Below are 19,905 nucleotides of genomic sequence, written 5' to 3' on the forward strand. Positions count from 1 at the left end.
AACTGCAACAAATTATAAAGCTAAATTTCTATTGGTTTTACAGTGATGTTTCACGTTTATATTTAGAAACTTAGTGTACTCTTTCTAAAAGTGCGGGACTCATTGTATCTGGTGTTATCACACAATTATGCAGTTATTCTTTTATTGACCGAGGTCTTCTCATTTTATATTTCTCAGTGGGCATTAATAGGAAATAGTACTACAGGTTTCCCATTACCTGGCAGTTTCTTTCTTCCTTTTTTTTAACCTCTTACAATATAGTCAATATAGTGTGCAGGCTTGAAAATCTCACCTCCATTTATGCCTCAGCATACTGCTTCAGCTCTTGACTTTAGTGACAGCACTTGAAAGGTCACAATAACTACATCCATCATATGATAACATAGTGTACTACCACATCATAAAACTTAACTTCAGGAAAGACACCTTAACAAATGACATAATGGAAAGGATTAGAGGCACTTGACTACCTTCTGATATAAGCAGAAATATTTTCACTGTTAAAAGCACAGTACTACAACACAATATTTAATCTTTTAAATCCAAACTTGAATAAGATTTTATATAGAAGAACTACAGGTGACGACTTTTCAAAATGATCAGCAGAAGAAATTTCATGATATGGAAGACTTAAACACGGTAACTGTATAAAATTAGTCAATGTATAACAAAATAGAGATCTTTTGCTGGATGAGCCTTTTTACTGAAATAACGTAGTTTGTGAACTTTGATACTTAGAGAAACACTAAATGTTGCAGCTCTTTCAAGCTGACTGTAACCACCTCATCAGATCTTTCCAGCAAAGCTATTTGTCCCTAATTAAAGGGTGGAGCTTACAGCAATAAGTGGAGGCACTACTGAAAAATCTTTCCTTTGGTGAGTTGTGGTGCTTCAGCAGTTGTGTTACTCTCCAGTCTAAGCTAAATCGTGCCACTCACTGACAGACTAGAAAGGCTCCAGTGCTTCAGACACACCTGCTAAATCTGCACATTGAGGTATGGTCTTGCTTTTTAACAGAAATTGTTTTTATCCTTAAAAGTTAGCCATTAAAAACTTGTCTATGTCTGTTTATATGTGGACTGAATGCATAGTCGCCATAATTTTTTATTTGTAATGGAAAAGAGCAACTTTTAAAGGTGTTTTCTATGATGTGGAGTCTTGAACAAAATAACTAATGTTAAACCAGTAAATATAGATACATATATGTAAAACAGAATTCTTACTTTCTTATCAGAAAACTGGGCTATCACACAGACACACACACACACACATAAAGGTGTGTCAGGAAATAGGAGTTACACACACACAAAGTTGTCAGAAACTAGGACTCACACAAACACGTGCATGTGTGCACGCAAACACACATACACTCAAACACAAAAATTGTTCGAAAATAGTACACATGCAGGCATGCACATACACAAAAGTTGTCAGAAAATAGGACTCGCATACATGCACACACAAATTTTCAGAAACTAGGACTCACATACACAAAGTTGTCAGAACATAACACACACACACACACACACACACACACACACACACACACACACACAAACACAGTTGTAAGAAAATAGGATTTGCATACACAAGTTGTCACAAAATAGACTTCAAGCATACATGCACACAGTTTTTAGACTGGAGGACTCACGCACACAGACATGTCAGGATATAGGATTCTAATGCATGCGAGCGCACGTGCGCACACACACACACACACACACACACACACACACACACACACACACACACACACACACACACACACACACAGCTGTTAGATTGTAGTACAGGATTTTATTAGAAGAAAAGAAAACATCCAGTGAATTACATGCATATATTCTTAAAGAAGTAGAGTATACAAATTTCATAAATGTTTAAGACCCTGCAACACATACACACATACAATCACACACATATAGCATTGCTTTGGTTTCATTGTCTCTGGGCTTAACTATTTAAGTCACATTAGATACAAATGCCAGAATTATGGCATAAAAAGGCTATGGGATAAAAAGCATTCCATGAATGTTGATGATTTATCAATGTACTCTTCTTTGTTATAAAGTTCATGGTGCCAAAATGATGCAAACACGTTTATGTGTTATAGAGATATTTATTTTACACACGCACACACACACACTTATGTAAAATTAGTGATTATATATCAGGAAAAATGTGTCTGTGAGAAGAAAAATAATTCAAGTTAGAAACCATTATATGGCAACAGTACATGGAGGAAGTGCATATCTGTAGTGTAATCTATCCAGAAGTACTGCACTGAAAACTGAACAACTTTATCTGACTGCAAGTTTCAAAAATGATTCTTTACCCCCTCGACTGTTAAAATAAACAGTATTTTGACTATTCCTGGTCAAGTGTGTTTTAACTTGTTTCCAACATACCAAACAAAATAGTTTCATGAGTTAAAATTGCTTCAATTTTGTATGCGTACTTTCCTTGTTCAGTCTCTTGAGCTTGGTCTGCACACACTTGAGCACATTGGCATGAATTGGCATTTTCTCATAGTTTCATTTCTTGCTTCTTTATGAAGCAAGGTTTATGCACTTCCTTACTGGCAAGTTATGGGTGGTTGGACATTAGTGCACCTTGAAGACAGAATGAGACATGCATTACATTGATTCTCAGTGATCACTATTTCTCTGAGGTGTAGTGACCTCAACAGTGTGAATATTATAGTTCATGACAGTGCCCCCACCACATGAGGGATACAGATGCCCCCCCCCCCCGCAAAAAGCACCCATTTTGTTTTTCATACTTGGCTCATAAATTGAGCAGATCAAATAAATGTATTCTGTGCACATGTTTGTACTTGAGTTGTAATTTACAAGCTCTTGTAATCTGATAAACATAATGTAGATAAACTGTTACTTAAATGTGTCAATATCTATTTAAATAGCTGTAAATTTTAACTGTAAGCTTTTCCTAACCGAGCATTTGTATTCAAAATCCACACAGCAAGGCTACTTACATGAATATTTTCATAGCCCAACAAAACTATGCATAATCTGTAGCTAAATTGTCACATTTTGACATCTTAGGAAATGTATGATGTTTAACACATCAGGACTAAGACTGTAGCAAAGTTCACAATTCCCATTATAATTTTTCCTGAAACATGTTTTTGATGTAAACTGCTAAAATTGCTCAGAGTTCAAATGAAATGAGTGAAGAATGCATTGGCTGGATGTTGTTTGCTTCTGGTAAATGTTCTTTGCGGTTACATATTCTGTGTTTGTGTTATCTTAGATTCATCACATCACCACCTGAAAGCTATATACATTTTTTAATTATTATAATGATGATACCCAACATTGCCTAAAATGTCCATTCCTAGCTATTCCTTAATTTTGAGTCTGAGTTAGGAAACAAGTGTATTGATGTGTCTCTCCTGCCTGACTACCTAAAAAAGTCTTTTGGCTTTTCCTGGTTAGGGGTTGCCACAGCGGAACTCTGGTTCGCTCATGACTAACAATGGATTTTTACAGTGCTGAGTTGCCAGCCTGACACCCAACCTTCAAAGAAGGCAGGCCCATTCACGCTGGCACCTACCTGCATGTCTTTGGCGTCACTCGACCGCAGGGAGGACATGCAGACTCCACAGAGAAGGCGCTCCAGCCGAGAATCGAACGGGAGAACCTCTTGCTGTGAGGCGACAACGCTCCTGCCTGACTACCTATACTGACTTATTTCAGATAGTCATCACAGTAAAGACTGACTAAAAGTAGTTTAATTTTAGTCACACAAATATTTATTTATTCACTTATGCACATGCATGTATTTATGTATGTATATATATATATATATATATATATATATATATATATATATATATATATAAAATATTTATTGATGTCTGTTTACTAGAAAAGTCCAACTGAACAGGAATCTCCTTTTTCAGTGGTCGCCTTTGAGAAAAACTCCTTCAAATTTAAATGAGATTACAGAAAGATCAATTAGTATGTGAAAAACAATTACTGCATATACACATACACACACACATGTATGTATGTATGTATGTGTATATATATATATATATATATATATATATATATATATGTATATATATATATATATATATATATATATATATATATATATATATATATGGGTCTACTTCATTTGATCAAAAGACCATTTGACCTAAACCCATTTGATCGAAATTTCATTTGATTGAAAACCAGTATTCAAGGCATAAAACTGGGATTTTTCCCCCTCCCCAATGTTGTGCGACCCTGGAGTTGGTATATATAGTTGGGGGGGTAGGGGGTGCAGCCCCCCCACCTATTTTCATTTAAAATCTGTACTTTTTTTATTTTCTTTTTTAACACAGACCACACCCACCTCCAACTATATATACCAACTCCAAGGTCACATGACATTGGGGAGGGGGACAAATCCCAGTTTTATGCCTTGAATACTGGTTTTTGATCAAATGAAATTGCGATCAAATGGGTTTACATCAAATGGTCTTTCGATCAAATGAAGTAGACCCATATATATATATATATATATATATATATATATATATATATATATATATATATATATATAAATAAAATGTGGTATATACAGTCATTGCAGCAGGCTAGATATTCTGTGTGTGGAAAGAACAAACACTTGAGTACAGAAAACAGAGAATAAGGTTGATATATTAGTATTTTTATGAAGAATATATTGCCTGATAGGAGAATGATTACAATATACTGAAAGAGTTGACCTATGAAAGAGTAGCTGACCATATCTCAGGTGGTAGGGTAGTTCAAGCCAGTTCAGTACTTTACGTGCAGAACAGTGATGGGTTTCATAGATTTTTTTTAGCTGCAAACTTTGCTATTTTATTACAGCATTGCTCTAGTTTGTTCATTATTGAAGCTTGCAGTTTTGTGAGGATTGGTATGCCACATAGACGAGAAGGTAATAGGCAAGTGATAGCTACAGCTGTTCTTGTGGAAGAAGTGAAAACATGTTTTTATCCATATAACATTCCTAGCTTTTTATGTTTTTAAATTATTATTAAAACAATTTTTTATTATTTTTTTATTTTTTATTTTATTTTACATTTGTTGACCGAGCTAGTCTAGCTGGATACATGTCCTTTTTCAGAAGAGGCCCGAGGAGAAAAGCTCCAGTAATAATACAAGTAAACTCACTACAATTAGCTAAAAATATTACATTGTAAAGAATATAACAAACAGTAAAACAAAAGTATATACATGTTAGTAGAAAAAAAATCATAGGTTAAATTGGCTGCTTGACATAGGTACATAAGGAGGAAGAAAAAAGAATGGTAAAAGTTTGTGAGAGGAGAAAAGAGTAGGATACTGTGAGACCTATAGGACTTAATCTGGGTTTGGACATGGGCATAACCAGTGGGACTTGAAATATTCTCTTAGATTATTCTTAAAAAGATTTAGTGAACTCATAAGTCTAAGGTTATTGGGAAGGGAATTCCATTGTTTTCCGATAGAGTTAGCGTAAAGAGCTTCGCCGCCCCTGTTGTTAGATTTGATTGTTTGTACTTGAGTACTATTTGATGACCGAAGGGAACTTAGGTTGGTGTAGGGGGGCAGGATATTCATTAGTGAGGGGGTTTTGCCAGGTTGATTAATTATTTTAAATGCATTAGTGAGTTGATTAAATTTAAGAAGATTGGGAAGTTCTAACCAGCCGAGTTTCTTGAGGTTAAGGCAATGGTGGGTACGATAAGGAGTTCCTGTTATGAATCTAGCTATGTGGTGGTAGGTAGTAGAAAGGTTATTGAGCTCACGTTTGTTGAGGAAGGAAAGTATCGGGGAGGCATATAGTAGCGTGGAAAGGAGATGGGTACGAGCAATGGTTAATTTTGCGTGAGGAGTGAGAAAGTTCCTGATTCTGTACATTGAACCTAGTTTCTTGTTAACTGATTTAATGATTTGTGAGATGTGGAGATCAAATTTGAGCTTGTGGTCAATAGTGACACCTAATAGCTTGGTGTTGGAGACGGGTTCTATGATGGTGCCATTAATGGATTCCACAAAAAAGGAGCTAGGATTAGCCGAATACGATATTAGGGGTAAGGGGGAGGTAGAAGAGGGGAAGAACAGAAGTAACTTGGTTTTAGTTGGATTTAGTAAGAGTTTCAGGTCGGAGAACCATTTTTCAACTTTGTCAAAACATTGTTGGGTGGTTGCTTGGAGTTTCTGGAGAGAAAGATCTGAGCAGATCAGGGTAGAGTCATCCGCATATTGGATGCAGGTGGATCTGGGGATGATAGTGTGAAGATCGTTTATAAAGACAGAGAAAAGAAGGGGACCAAGTATTGAGCCCTGGGGGACGCCTATATTGTTAGGGAGTAGTTGAGATAGACTATTTCGCCATTGGACTGCTTGTTGCCAGCCAATTAAAAGTATTAAAGGAAAAACTTCACAGAATTATTTGCCATAATGACGTTTGCTACAAACAGAAGATCTAAAAGAAACCACTAACACATCCTGTCTCCTGTCAAACTGATTGTGTTATCCCACACAAATTTTCTTTTTCATTTTATTGTATAACTTGTGAAGACAGGTGGGAACAGAACTATAATAAACATGCATTAAAATGGTAACAAAAATGAGAAAAATGACAAAATCAAAACAGATTCTCAGCTCTTAACTCACCAGATACTCCAATGTATCTATGAAGGTGAGAAAGCACTTTAAGATGTACGATATATTGTAGTAATTTAAATATGGGGATCTGAACTGTTTTAGTAAATGCAAAGCAAACCTTTATAGCTGTAGGGGTCTTCATTCATTCATATATTACTGTCAGAGATGTACTCAACTTATTAATGAGTAACTTTATTCTGAATTCCTCAACCAGTTAATCTGAATTCCAAACTGGTGGATATATTATTATTAACAAGTAACATGTAGTATTCAGGGGGAAAAACAGATACTTGCTAAGCATATTTAAACATTTTTATTTAGAAGTTCATTAAAGAATTATCTTTTTTGTGTTTTCAAAATTACTTTTACACATAACTGTTAACATTATTACAAACTATCCATATAAACATAATAATTATTTACTTATTTTGTTTGTTCATTCCATTTGTTGAATGTGTTTGTGTCACTGAATAAAGTCCTTTTATATGAGAAATCAGGTTGAAAGTACATAATAAGTCATTTTACAAAATATCCCATAATAAAAATAGCTTAAACAGCTTACAGACCTAATATAAAAATACAGACCACAAATGCAAAATGTGACTGATAGCAGCATCACAGTATTTTCAATACATGGGAGGGTGGCTTAATGGCTAAGGTGTTTGCCTTACAAACACAAGGTGCAGGGTTTGAGTCTCATAAGGGATAATTGGCTAGGCTTAAAATGGCTCGCAAGGGCAGTTAGCTTAGTACTAAACTATGAACTATGAACTATGAACATTATGAAGGAAACAGATTACTTTAGTAAATTCTGTAGCTGTGACCAGTAAACTACATAATTCATTAAGAATAACTACTGTAATACTACCAAAGCATAGACATATTAGGATGTTAGAAAGCCATATAAGAAACTGATAGAAAATGAAGGGAAATTAATAGTACATAGTTTGGCAACTAACGTTACATAAATAATATGGTTAAATCACACAGAAAAAAATGAATTAAAATACTATCAAAATTCAACCCCGAAACGGGTTTCTTAGTATGGAACAACAACATTTGTGCATTTAAACATAGTGATTCAATTATCAGCAAACTTTGGCATCAGAATAGCTTTTATGTACAGCTATAGCAGGCAAAGAAAGTGAACTAGAGATCAGAAGATGAAGGAAATATATATGTAGAATAAGAGAGAAGGAGATTACAAGATTCTAGGACTGTGACATAGGTTCATAGGTAGGTACTAGGCTATCAGCCCAAGGGCCTATGTAAGCCTAGCCAGCAAGGTTCCATGGCTTACTCCACCCATGAAAGCTATTTTCCTGTGCCACTGTTGAGCAGAGACACAGAGATGATCCCCGGGGTGTATTTCCCATCCACTCATCAAGATTTTTCTTGAAGAGTGCTAATGAAGAACTTTGCTTGACATAGATGTGTAGCTTGTTCCAGAGTATAGGAAGTCTCTGGGACAGGAATCTATCCCACCAGCATGTCCTGTTCATTGTGGTGACACGGTTTAGGTCCCTAGAGCATGTAGCTTGGAGGGATTGGGATTCCTTTAGGTGTAGCATGTCTAACAGCTCTGGGTTTGACATAGCTTTATATGTTAGGCAGAGATCACCTCAGAGTAGGCGATATGCTACGGAGTAAAGCTGGAGTTTTTTGAGGCAGTCAGTGTAGGGCATTTGTTTGAGGCCATTAATCCTCTTTGTGAGGTAATTTTGTGGCCTTTCCAGCTGCTGCAGATGTCTTGTGAGGTACATTCCAAAAGGGGCGTTATACTCTACAATGGGTCTAATGAGTGACGAGTAGAGGGGAACAATGACCTCTTTTTTCCTGGATGAGAACCCTTTTATGATGAGGTGTGCCACGTAGAAGGCCTTCCTGACTACTGTGGCGATGTGACTATCAAAGGAGAGACTACTGTCCACCTGGGTCCCAAGGTCTCTTATCACGCATTTGGTGTTAAGTAGATTGCTGCCTATGTGGTAGTTCATGGGTACAGAGTTTTTACCAAAGGGGATGACACTGCACTTTTTGGCATTGAGCTTGAGGCCATGGCTCTGACACCAGGCATCTGTCTCAGTGAGGCCCTTCTGTAGGATGTCCACATCATTTGGGGACTTAACTATGGCTCCTAGTTTGCAGTCATCTGCGAACTTCGTTAGCCAGAGGCCTTCTGTGTTAGCCTGTACTTCAGAGAAGTAGATACCAAACAGGAGAGGTACCAGGACGGAACCCTGTGGTACTCCACTTGTCACTGCTTTGAGGTCAGATTTGGAGTCTGCAACTTTTACAGTGTGGGTTCTGTCAGTGAGCCAGTTGGCAACCCATCTTGTGACATAGGGATTTATACCTAGTATAGTCAGTTTAGCTATAATTCCAGAATGGGGGATGGTGTTGAAAGCCTTGGCGAGGTCAAGATAGGCTGTGTGAATCACCTTACCCTCATCTACGGCTTTGGTGACTGCCTCAAAGAAGTTGATCAGGTTCAGGAGGCATGATCTGCCTTTCACAAACCCGAACTTGGTGGGATCCAGAGTTTGTGATACCAAGCCTATGGCATGCGACCTGAGATGACATACCTATGTACAATGTAAGTCAGAAGAAACTTAAGTGACCCCAGGGTAGTGGCACTTAATTTTGGGCAATGAAAATTATCTATGTACAGTATAAGTGAGAAGGACCTTAAGTAACACTAAGACAGTGGGTACATGACCTTAGATGTTGGATTCATGTGAAGCATATATGAGGAGAAGCTTAAATGACACCAAGACAGCTGTACATAACCTTATCACATGGACCAGATTATATTCCTGCAGTAATGCTTACAAGAATTAAAAAAAAAGTTCTTATTAACTATGCTACAAACTATGTTACTAAACTGTTGACATAATGTGTTGTTCTTCCACTTTGGAAAAAAATGTCTAATTCATAAAAAGGGTAGTAAATTAGAAATATCTATCTTTCTGTCAATACTCTGTTATTTATATTTTCTTGTTTATATAAAGTGAACAAATAACATAATAAAGACAACTGTCAACAGATAAAGTGATACATTTAAGTAAAACTACATTATGCAAGCAAAAACTGTAAAAACTAACAGTGACAAAACTATGTACAATTGTGCTAAATGCCTAATCAAGTAAGCAAAATAACAGATATTATTAGATTTAGTCCATTAGAAAATACACAATGAAACTTTTTTATGCCCAGTTATTATATAAAGAAAATAAAACAGAAAATATTATAGTGAGTATGAACAGCTCTATCCCATCTCAAGGATCCAGAAAAGAAGTGTTGCACTTTATTGTAGAATGTGATTGAGTAGTATATTCCAATAATCAAGGAAATGAGGATGTAGTTTTTGACTATATATTAAGTATTTATGGGTCATTATGTATTTGATAGCCATTTGTTTAAAATGTGTCATGTAATAAGAGATTTGTCTTTCCAATTTAGGGTGGCATAATATTTGATTAGAGTAAGTAGAGCGACTAAGATACGTTTTCGTAATCTTGATAACCCTGGAGGGGAGATATGTAGAATATCAAATTTCCAGGGCAGCCCATTTTTTTTTCAGTTTGACCTTTAATGTCCAAGGTGGTACAGTGGTAGCATTGTTGCCCCACAGCAAGAGGTTCTCCTGTTCGATTCTTGGCTGGAGTGCCTTCTTTGTGGAGTCTGCATGTCCTCCTCGCGGTCGAGTGGCCTCCGAAAGACATGCGTGAATGGGTGTGCCTTCGCTGAAGGTTGGGCATCAGGCTGGCAACTAGGCACCATAAAAATTGACTGCCAATCATTAGCGGACCGGAGTTCCGCTGTGGCGACCCCTAACCGGGAAAAGCTGAAAAGACAAACAACAACAACCTTTAATGAGCACCAAAGTTTGTAACCACATTTGCAGCTCCAAAAAATGTGAAATAAATCAGCCTTCTGGTTATCACTGTATGTACAGAGTGGAGAAGTTGAATGATCAAATTTGTTTAATAAAACTGGGGAACGATATGCATTGTTAAATATCATTAGTTGTGTATAGCTAAGTTTTTTAAATGGGATAGATTTTGATGTTATTTTAATAGAATGGGTTATGTGTTTATCTGAAATTGTTGGATCCAAATCAGTCCAGTGATTAGAATAGAGGACATCTTTTTGGAATCTGATGGAAAGTGTAAGTTTATATGTGTTCGAAATCATCTATTTCTTCAATAACAGTAGGCCCCATATTGTTTTACATGGGTTTATGCCAATCATATCTAGTTTAGGATCTTCAAAAATTTTTATGTACATATCTCTGATTTGTCTCAAGATAATGGTATATTTTTTGGAGAGGTTCAGCTACAGTCTCATCTTAGTGATAATGGTTAAGTTCTTTGCTTCATAAAAAAAGAAGATAAATGTCCAGCACGTTTTTCTCTCTGATGAGAGGGTAGGTATTTAAATTAAGCATTTTACTGTTAAGTTTAAGATTTAGGAAAGGGAGAGCTTTGGGATTAAATTTCAAAGTTTTTACATAGTTGTAAAATAGTTCAATCCAGGCTGGGGCCCATGTCATTTTGTCTGAGGTATAATTAGTGATTGCTAGTATTCAGTTAGAATTAATTATGTCATAATATAGCTTGACATCAGGGAGGTCAAGATCCCCTTTATTCCTAGGGCATACCAGATTTTTGTAGGCTATTCTGATCGATTCAGGTGACCATATAAATTTGGACAGAGAGAAATGTAGCCTTTTAAAAAATGCATTATACACTAATATATTTTAGGCATTAAGTACATATATTATTCTTGGCAGGATGTTCATCTTGATAATTTCCATTTTTGCCAAAAATGAAAGTTGAAGTTTGCCCATCTAAGAAGGTCCTGTTGAATAGTTACCCATAATGTTGTGATATTACTTTGATAGAATAATTTGAAATCTTGTTGGAAGAATATTCCCAAGTATTTTAAGGAATGACTTACTTTGATTTCCATAGGTAAAGGGTAGATAGATAACTGGCAAGATGGGTTAATTGGAAAAACTGAAGATTTCTCTAGGTTTAACTTATAATTTGAAAGTTTTGAAAAGGTATCTACAGAGTTCAGAATTTTTAGTATATCAGAGTTAGGTAAAGTGAAATATAAGTTTAGATCATCTGCAAATGCAGAAAAAAACAATCTTAGTATTGTAGAGTACCAGTATATGGTGAAAGGTTTTCTAACTAATAAGTAAGAATAAGGGTTCAATGTAAAGATTAAAGAGGTATGGGGACATTGGACATCCTTGTCTAGTTCCATTCTTAATATCAATCTGAGAAGATATAGTTCTGTTAACCTGTGTAAAGTGTGGGCTTTACAGTAGAGTGTTCTTATGTATTAAAGTCTAGAGGTATACCAAATTGAGGTAGAACCAAAAATAAAAATTCCATGTCAAGTCTATCAAAAGCTTTTGATGCATCAATTGCATGGGTAAATGCTGTGGTATGTGGTATGATTTTCACTGGATAGAGTTATCATGGCTTCCAGGGAGAGTGCATTATCACGTTTGTCTGTGCTGTGTGAAACCAGATTGGTTGGATGATACAATGTAATGGATAATAGATTTAAGCCTATTGGCCAAAAATCAAGGCAAACATTTTCATATCCAGATTAAACAAAGAAATAGATCTATAGTTCAAGGGATTTTTGGGGTCAGTGTTTTCTTTAAGAATGAAAATTACTTTAGAAGTGTTCAAGTGTATATTAGTAATGTTATTATCTTTAATGTAATTGAAAAGAAACAAAAGAATTTTTGAGATTTTCTGAGTAAAGGTTTTGTAGAATTCTGCAGTGAATCCATCTGGTCCTGGAGCTTTGTTAGGTTTAATATTATTTATTACCATAATTATTTCTAGTTGGGTAAATGGAGATGAAAGGGATTTCTGTTGGGCCAGATTAAGTTTTGGAAAACTCAACTGACTCAGGAATTGATTAAAATCTTGTTCCTGTAATGGGTATTCTTGGACATTATAGGATTGTGAGTATAGGTTTTCAAATGAATGAACTATATCCTGACTTGAATAATAGGTTTCACCTTGGTATGATATCGCAGATATAATGAGAGATGGTTTTCTCCGATTTATCAATCTCACCAAAAATGTGGAAGGTATTTGTGACCATTCGAGTAATTAGCAAGGATTTTGTTTTTATTACCTGAAAGGATACACGGTTCAAATGTAATAGTTATAATTGTTTTCGGAGGTAGATAAGTTGTGTTTCAGATTATTGATTCTAACTCACTTGTAGTTCTGTCTCCAAATTAGTAATATGTTTTTGATAGAGAATTCTTTAGCAATGAATTGTCTCTTATAATATGAAGCCTTATTAATGAAAGTCCATCTAATTAATGATTTTAAAGAGGACTGGCATAATGGAAGATTAGATGTATCTAGTGAGGATATCTTCTAAAATGACATATATTTCTTGTACTACATCTTTTAATAATAGGTTAGAATTTAATATCCAGTTATAACCCCTGTATCTAGAATTAGTGTCATTAAGGTAGCTGATAGTAAGTGTTATTTTTGAATGATCAGAAAAGAATCTGGGATCTGTATGGAAGTCAATGTTGTGATTCATAAAAATCTCAGAGATTAAAAAAAATCCAGCCTCGACCAACTTTTATGACATTGAGAATAGAGGGTGAATTTGTCTTTTGGTGATTTTTTTAGTTTGGAAAATATACAGATCAAACAGGTTGAAATCATTTTTTAATTCGTTAATGGCTGTGATGGCATAACTATTAAATTAACTTTTTATGTTTGTTCTGCCTGACGTGGGATCTTGAATAGTATTCCAGTCGCCCCCATATAATGTAATAATAGTTTGGAAATGGATATAATGAAGTCGTGTTGTCTAGCACAGGGGGCATATATATTTAATAATAAAATAGGTTTGTCAAAGTAAGGGCAACAAACTGTTATATAACTCCATCTTCCTTCAGGGTCGACATCATAGTGTAAAATGTTATCCTGAAAAGTTTTTTAATACTGATTGCAACACCTATGCTATTAGATTTTTTTACCTGCAACAATAATTGTTTTAATCCACTTTCCCCAGATCATGTATCCATTGTTCTGGTAACATATGTGTTTCTTGTATGAATGGTGCAGTGGTGCAGCGGTTAGTGTTTTCACCTCACAACAAGAGGTTCCTCAGTTCGATTCTCAGCTGGGGTGCCTTCTGTGCAGAGTCTGCATGTCCTCCCTGCATTCGTGTGGGTTTCCTCTGGGCACTGTACTTTCCTCCCACATTACAAAGACATGAGTCTGGAGCATTTCTCCCCAGGCCTCCGCTGAAAACTGGCTTGTTCCAAGTCAGACTTTCCCTTTAATAATAAAGAATAAATGAATATTAGAGTCACTTTAGATTCAAAAGCTAGATGGAAAAAAAATTTCTCTTTTTATCTAGCTGGATCTCTTTGACATTCCATGAATCAGTAATTCACATAATAGAATTTTATTTATAGATAATAATAATGAAATATGGGCTTAACTGTAATTGTCTTAAATACCACAGAGGGAGGGCATTTATCTAAGACTGATGGCAAATAGCACTTATCTCTTTCTGTTTTTACCCTGTGCCTAATCACTAAACTACTTAGCCCGGAAGAGAATAGTATAGTAGCAAGCAGAGACATGTTAGAAAAATAGAAGTGAATCTAAAAACAATATGTCTCTAGTAAATACTGCTTGTGTATCATATAATTCCAATAAAAAAAAAAATCATACAAATAGATTGCAAATAGCATAACACTCCTAACACACTTATACCTTTTCACTCAACTCTCACTAGGTGTTTGAAGAAAATAGTTATAAGCTAAAGAACTAATAGTAAGAATTCAAACAGAGAGGTTATGGAATTAAAAAGAATACAAAAGAAGTATACACTAATGAAAAATGTATTTATGTGAGAAGCAGTCCTGAGAGACCCATATAAGCCACATGAATAGCTATGGAACTAAGGTTGGTCTCCTAATCTATTATTGGTCCCAGTGAATGCAAACACATTTTAAAACAAATTACAGAGACCTTGAAACTGATTAACATAATAAGTTATTTAAGCTACTGTGCAGCATTCTAATTTAGTGTTTCAAAATATGTTATGAAAAGTTTATTAAAAAAAAAGAAGTTATGTACTCTCCATAACGTTCCATCTGAGTAGCTGTACTTCATTTGTCTTCAACCTGTGAGTTATGGATCCAAGCCGGCAACTTTTACTAGCATCTGCTCCGAGCTCCAAACTCCTCCCCTTACCCATAATACACCTCCACTGCCTTCCATCCTCAGATCAAGTTTTCTGAACCTTAAACTGATAACCCAACCTGAAAAAATACTTGTGACCTATACTGCAGCCTGTAGGCTAATCATATGCCAAGGTCCAGGAGAAGGAGGGAGGGACGGTTGAAGACAAATGAAGTTATGGTGAGTACATAACTTCTTTATCTGAAGTAGTTTGCTTCATTTGGTTTTCAACCTGTGGGACAGAGTCTCCAGCTACTAAACTCCTGGAAGGCCCTCATGGAAGGATATTCCGAAGCACCACGGAACCAAAGGAAGCTCTCATTCTGGAAGTCAAATCCAATTTGTAATGAGAAATAAACGTAGATGAGGACCAAGTAGCTGCAGAACAAATATAATCCAAAGACATTCTAGACCAAAAGGCTGCAGAAGTAGCCATGGACCTAGTGGAATGAGCTCTTACCTGACATGGAGGAGACATGCCTCTGTCCTTATAGACCTGAAGGATGCATGAAGAAATCCATCTAGCAATAATAACCTTGGAGATAGGTTCCCCAAAAAAGGTTTATAGAAGGATACAAACAATTGATCAGATTTAAGGAAATTTTTTGTCCTGTGTAAATAAAATTGTAACTGCCTATGAACATCCAACAGGTGGAGTTTGTATTCCAGCTTGTTAGTAAAACTGGGAAAAAACACAGGCAAATTAATGGTCTGATTGATAGTGACTGGTGATGCCACCTTAGGAAGAAAGGATGGACTGGTTCAAAGGGAAACCCTATCTTTGTGAAAAATCATATATGGAACTTTGATGGACAAGGCCTGTAATTTTGAAACCCTTTTGGCAGAGGTAATGGCCACCAGAAAAGCTGTTTTCCAAGATAAAAATGTTAGATCTGCAGTTGAAGCAGGCTTGAAAGGCAGAGTGACCAAAGCTTGAAGAACCATAGTAAGGTCCCATGGGGGAACAGGATCTTTGACCGGAGGGCCTAACAAAAAGGTGCCTTTAATAAAGGATTTACACAGTCTGGTAGAGGCTAAAGAGGCAGAATTCTCGCCCACATGAAAATGAGAGATGGCAGCCAACTGAACCTTGACAGTAGAAGAACTAGCTCTGTTTTGAAAAATATCAGCTAGAAAATCAAGAATGGCGGAAATAGGAGCCATGAAAGGGTCTAAACTCCTCTGAGAGGCCCAAAAGGAAAATCTTTTCCACTTGCTGTGATAAAGCTTCCTGGTCGAAGACTTATGAGCACTCATCAGAATAGATCTAACTGAGGAGGATAGTCCAGGAGTCCTAACAATCATGGGAACTGGAGCAGTCAAGCTGTGAGCTTCAGACTGTCCAGATTTGGATGAGGCAACCCCCGAAGAGTGTGAAATTAGATACTGACTGGGATCTAGGATCCAAGGTGGAGCCTGAAGGTGAGACCAAAGGAAGGGAAATCATACCTGGCAAGGACAGAATGGGGCAATGAGGATCACTTTGCTCCCCAGTCGACGAGCTTTCTGTAGAAACCTCGGAATAAGAGGTACTGGCGTGTAACCATACAGACGACCGGGAGGCCAAGCATGAACTAGGGTGTCTCTGTGGACTTCCCCAGCAGGGGGTTAAGAGTGAAAATCTCGCTGCACTTCGTGTTAGAAGGAGATGCGAAAAGATCACACCAAGGTTGACCCCATTTGCTGAAGATCTGTTCCACTACTGAAAGATTCAGAGACCACTTGTAAGGCATCAGAATGGTCCGACTTAGCCTGTCCGCTAGGATGTTGGACCGTCCCAGAATGTGAGTTGCGATGAGAAAGCGAACAGTGGAGATTGCCCATTCCCACACTCTCATGGCCTCATGACAAAGGGAGTAAGATCTGGTCCCTCCCTGTTTGTTGATATACCAGACCACTGATATGTTGTCTGATGGAATCGCAATCATTCCCAGAGGAAGAAAGGCATGAAGGGCTTGCAACGCTAGAAGGACCGCCCTCAGCTCTAAGACATTTATGTGCAAGCTGGTCTCTATGGGGTACCACAGGCCTTGGACTGTCCTGTCCGAACAATGACCCCCCCCACCCAAGTTGGGAGGCATCCGTGGTCACTGTGGCTTGGGCCAGGGCTGGAACAAAGGTTCGTCCCTCCAAAATGTCCAGAGAGCACATCCACCAAATGAGGGATGACCGACAGACTCGACTGAGTTGAATTGGATATGCCAATTGGCAGTTCCAACAGGGACCATTGTACAGCTAGAGTCCACTGTAGAATTCTCATGAGTAACTGGGCACTCGAGAGAAGAGTTATGGTTGCCACCATTGGGCCTAAGGCCCTCAACACTGATTCTGCTGTTGGGAAATGAGAGTGGTAGATCAGGGGGATATGCATCCCCAGGTTTTGAACTCTCTCCAAGGTCAGGAAGCTTTTGCACTGAAGAGTATCTATCCTGGCACCAATGTAATCTATCACCTGTACAGGATCTAGGAGAGATTTGGATGTGTTGATTGTGATCCCCAAACACAGGGCAAGAGTCAGGAAATAATCCCCGGTTTGGGAGCGTAAACGCCTGGTGGGAGCAGTGAGGAGCCAATCATCCAGGTACAGACAGACCTGAATACCCTGAAGCCTCAGGTGAGCCGCTACCACTGCGATCACTTTGGTAAACACCCTGGGTGTTGTGGTGAGACCAAAGGGTAGGGCTCGAAATTGGTAATGATTGACTCCTAGCTGGAAGCGGAGGAACCTCCTGGAGCATCTGTGCATTTTTATGTGATAGTAAGCATCCTGGAGGTCTAACGAGCACATCCAGTCGCTCTCTTGCAAGTACTGCATAATGGACTGTAATGTGATCATCCGGAATGTCTCTTTGGCAACTGACAGGTTCAGGGTAGAGAGAGCACCAAAAACAACCTGGAGTAGAAACCTGAACCAAACTGATCTGGGGGGGCGGTTTTGATGGCTCGTTTTTCTAGCAGCTTGGAAATTTCCTGTGCTGCTGCCTCCCTTTGCATGGGTGGTACATCCAGGAGGTGTCTGAGAGATTTGGGGAAACCCACAAAGGGGATACAGTATCCTCTGGATATGATCTGAAGCACCCAGCAGTCTGTAGTTATGGACTCCCATACCGCTAGGTGCAAGGACAATCATCCCCCGACTGACTCCAGAGTAGAGCAGTCAGGCAACCCTCAGGGTTGCTGCCCGGATGTGTCCGAGAAAGGTTCTCGAGACCCAAAATTTCTCGGACCCCCCCTGCCGCTGGGCCGGCGTCCATTATGTCCCCCTCTGCCTCTGGGGGAAGAACAGCCCTGACTGTCCCGGGAATACTGTGACTTCCAGAACCACATCTTCTTTTGCCCTCTCTGGTTCCGGGAAAAGGACCTTTGAGGGTTCAGGAAGTGGATCTCAATGGAAGACAGAGTCTTCCCGTACTTCTCACTCAGGACTACTGTCTCTTTGATGGTCTTACCAAAGAGAGTAGAGCTGTCATAAAGGGCATTGGCAAAGGAGATGCCTCCTCTTACATGTATGCTTACAAGGTACATCTCCAGTGGGGCTCTCCCGGGGGAACTCACAAGCCAGTTGCTCCTCAGGGGGAACCGTCTGGGGACTTGCTCCACAGGGGGAACCATCTGGGGCCCTTCGAGCATGGGCTGTCCCTCTGGTAAAACAATGGGGACCACAGGCAGAGCCGAGATGGTCTGGGTGGAGTCCAAGGGGGATGTCACGGGTCTTGATCCTGTGGAGAGAACCCTTTGTACCACGTCAAACGCCAAAGGAGAGTGAACCTCCTGAAAAAACAATAAGGAGGCCGGTCTCCCCAGGTCTGATGAGAGAATCGGAGCTGGGCCCGAAGTAGACGGAGCTCCGAGGGAGGGAACTTGGCCCGACAAAGGCAGAGCCAATAAAAAAAGTTCCCCTCCCTCAGATATGACACCGCAGCTTCGGCTCCTAGAGCAGCTCGGATCCAAGCTGGTGGGATCCGACATGCTCCAGGCAGCTGTCGACATCGAGGAAGCAGGGACCATCGGTGCTGACCCCCTGACCAAAGCCATCCTCGGATCCGAATACTCCGAACCCGAAGGTCGGATCGGAGAAGAAGATATCGGCTGGAAAAAAGGAAGCGAGTTCCCCCCTCCTGAGGGAGGGAGGGCTGGCAAGACCCCCATCTGGATCTGAGTACAAATAATCCTCATCATTTTATCCAGATCAACCTCCAACAAAGACCGGGTGGACCTCAACGAGGCCATGGACTCCAACCTGGAGGGTCGGAGCACCGAGGCCCTAGAAGCTGAATGTGTCTCCTCCGGCTCCGGGGAGAACCTTAGAGATCGGAGCCGATGGGAGTCATGAATCTAAAACGTTTTTACGGGTGAAGGGAGGTTCAGAGACCTCTTTTGCTTTTCCCTCACCATCGACTCTCTCTCCTTTTCTCTGCCCCTTTTCCACTCCACTTCCACAGTCTTTTGCACAGGAGGTTGAGTCCCAGCCTGGGATGGAGGAAAAGCCAGGGGAAGAGAGCAAGGAGAGGCAGCCACAGCAGCCTCTGTGACTGAAGCCGTCTCAGAATTGGGGAAGAAGGCCTTTTAGGGCCAACTTGGCCTTCCTATCCTTAATGGCACAAGGGTTGAACCCCACACATATAGTGCAGTCTACACTCAAATGGGCCATGCCCAAGCACATAACACACAGAGTGTGGCCATCTGCAGGGGATAATTTATGGCCACACTCAGTGCATCTCTTGAAAATAAGCTTGTCAGCCATTCTATTAAAAGAGAGAGAAAATATTTAAAGAAAATATTTAAGGAAAAAAGTTATTTCCTTCTCTCTGACAACACCCACTCACCACACTCACACACAGAAACACAGAGGGGGGAGGGGAAGCAAAAAATCCACGCAACTATAGAAACTAAGCTAACTATCCTAAAACACTACAACTCGATACACCAAGCAAGGGGAGGAAAGAGAGGGGAACCTATTCTATCAATACCTAACAATTTTTAAAGAAAAT

The 19,905-nt window shown here is 38.8% G+C and overlaps 1 protein-coding gene across 1 annotated transcript in view; it reads left to right on the top strand.

Annotated features, from left to right (window-relative positions):
- Positions 1-861: 861 nt before the first annotated feature.
- The window catches only part of LOC122803415 (folate receptor gamma-like), a 288,397-nt gene continuing 269,353 nt past the window's right edge, over positions 862-19,905 (top strand). The window contains exon 1 of the mRNA XM_044073021.1: positions 862-995. The gene's annotated coding sequence lies outside the window, so the exon portion shown is untranslated. The remainder of the gene's footprint in view (positions 996-19,905) is intronic.

The sequence above is a fragment of the Protopterus annectens genome, chromosome 5.part1 (assembly GCF_019279795.1).
Source record: "Protopterus annectens isolate FY-2018-M chromosome 5.part1, PAN1.0, whole genome shotgun sequence".
In the NCBI taxonomy this organism is placed as follows: domain Eukaryota; kingdom Metazoa; phylum Chordata; order Ceratodontiformes; family Protopteridae; genus Protopterus; species Protopterus annectens.